At 36.4% G+C, this 2,216-nt stretch overlaps 1 pseudogene; it reads right to left on the bottom strand.

Moving 5' to 3' along the window:
- Positions 1 to 314: 314 nt before the first annotated feature.
- Positions 315 to 1,932, bottom strand: LOC127097750 (3,9-dihydroxypterocarpan 6A-monooxygenase-like; annotated as a pseudogene).
- Positions 1,933 to 2,216: the final 284 nt, after the last annotated feature.

Here is a 2,216-nt window from a genome sequence, read left to right on the forward strand (position 1 = left end):
TCGAGTCTTGTTGTTTTGCATCACAGTGACAAAATTGAGTATGGATCTGTCAAACCTTGAAGGATTTTTAAAACCATACCATGATCATTGACGGGAGCCCCGACATTGGCTAGTTGATCCACAAGACTTTTGAGACGAATGTAAGGCAGGATGAAATTTAAATTTGGAAGTTTTGGGATTGGTAGTTTCAGACATGGCTGACAGGAAAAAGGACAAAATAACTATTATTAATCCATAATCTATCAATATAAATACATAAACATGAGAATTAATTTCAAAGCTAGATATGGTACACCGTTTTATCCATAGTCTGTCTACTCACCAAAAGAAAAGCAATTAAAACGAGGAAGAGGGACATACATCAAAGGATGAGCCCTTGGAAGTGTCATACCAGGTTTCTCTTCCATGTTAACTTTTCCATCACCATCAACCTTCCATTCAAAACATTGAATCATAGCAGCAAGATTTGTTGGAACAACTTGAAGTGCTAATGAAGTCCCAGGACAAGCTCTTCTTCCAGTTCCAAATGGCATAAACTCTAAATTTTGTCCTCTCACATCAAACTTAACATCTTCACTCATAAACCTCTCTGGCTTGAACTCAAGTGGACTTTCCCACAATTTAGAGTCCCTACCCATGGACCATAAATTAAGAAATAAAATGGTCTCTGCTAGAACCTCATAACCATAAACAACACAGCTTTCAGATGTTTGTCTCACTATAATTGGTGCTGGGTGAATTCTTAGTGTTTCTTTTACTATTGCTTGCAAGTATGGAAGCTAGGGAAGATATGATTCTTGTATTAATCTACTTTTTTGTGTTATTAAATCAATCTCTTGTCTTGCTTTTTGCATTACATCAGGGTTGTTTATTAACTCAACTATAGCCCATTCGATTGTTATAACAGATGTGTCTGTTCCTGCCATGAATATATCCTGCATAATATACCATACTCTAAAATTATACCATTTTGACGATATTATAATTAAATATCTTACTTACAAAATCAAACATGCTTACCAAAATGAAAGCCTTGACATTCTCCATGCTTAACTTTATCTCACTCTTCTCATTTTCATGAACTTCCAGCAAAATATCAAGCAGGTCCCTAACATGTTCATCTTCACCTTTTTCCTTCCTTTTCTTCCTTTCATCTTGATGCTCCCTTATCACCTTCTCCATCATTCTGTCAAACCTCTCCATAATCCCTTTAAGCCTTTTGTTCATTCCTTGCAAATCCAAATTCTTACAAAACCAAATATAATCAGACACATTAAACTTCCCTCCTAGCTCTGAAACATCTCTCACCATCTTCCTAATTTCTTCAACATTAATATCATTCTCACAACAAATTTTTCTCATAGCCATCCTTGATATAGTGCTATTTGTGAGAGTCAGGAGCTCGCCGCCGATATCAACGGCCACACCAGCTTCCCCTTTTCTCTGCAAGAGTCTCGGAAACCTCAAAGTCTCTTGTTGCCTCAAGGGAAGGAACTGATCAAGTGTTCTTCTACCAAGAAGCTTTGACATGCACATCTTCTTCATGAACTTCCAATACTCACCATAAGGAGCAAACAAGAAACCCTTTGAGCCATATGATAGGTAGTGAACTACAACACTTCTGAAACGATTGGAGAAGTAAATTTCATTGGTTTTAAGAAACTCCTTTGCTATTTCTGGACTTGAAGTTACTAGACATCGCTTAGAGCCAAGGAAAATTTGCATTATGGGACCATAGTATGTTGAGAGCTCGTGAAGACTTTGGTGTGGTAGTTTAGATATAAGGTGAAGGTGTCCAATGATGGGTAGTGATGGAGGGGATGGTGGAGTAAGACGGTTCTTGTTCTTCTTTCTAGTTAGTAGGGAACGAACTACAATTGTGGAGAGAAGCCATAGGAAGAAAAGTTGGATATAGTATTGCATTTCAGCCATACTTGAAATTCTTGGAAGAAAAATATGCTAGTTTAGGTGGCTTGAATGCTTAAGGGTAGCACATTAACTATTTGTATGTGAACAAAAACATGTACTTCAATAGATGCGTCACACGTGTTTAGAGAGAAGGCATACATTTTCCTCTCAAAATTCATGGCTATAAATAATACTCTTTATAAAAAAAAAATCACAATTGATGTATAATACCAATGTCGTCAAGTTTTATTTATTTTTAAATATAACAGACGAGAAAATTAATTTAAAACATACTTCGAGTCCCAGCA

Source organism: Lathyrus oleraceus, chromosome 6, assembly GCF_024323335.1.
Source record: "Lathyrus oleraceus cultivar Zhongwan6 chromosome 6, CAAS_Psat_ZW6_1.0, whole genome shotgun sequence".
In the NCBI taxonomy this organism is placed as follows: domain Eukaryota; kingdom Viridiplantae; phylum Streptophyta; class Magnoliopsida; order Fabales; family Fabaceae; genus Lathyrus; species Lathyrus oleraceus.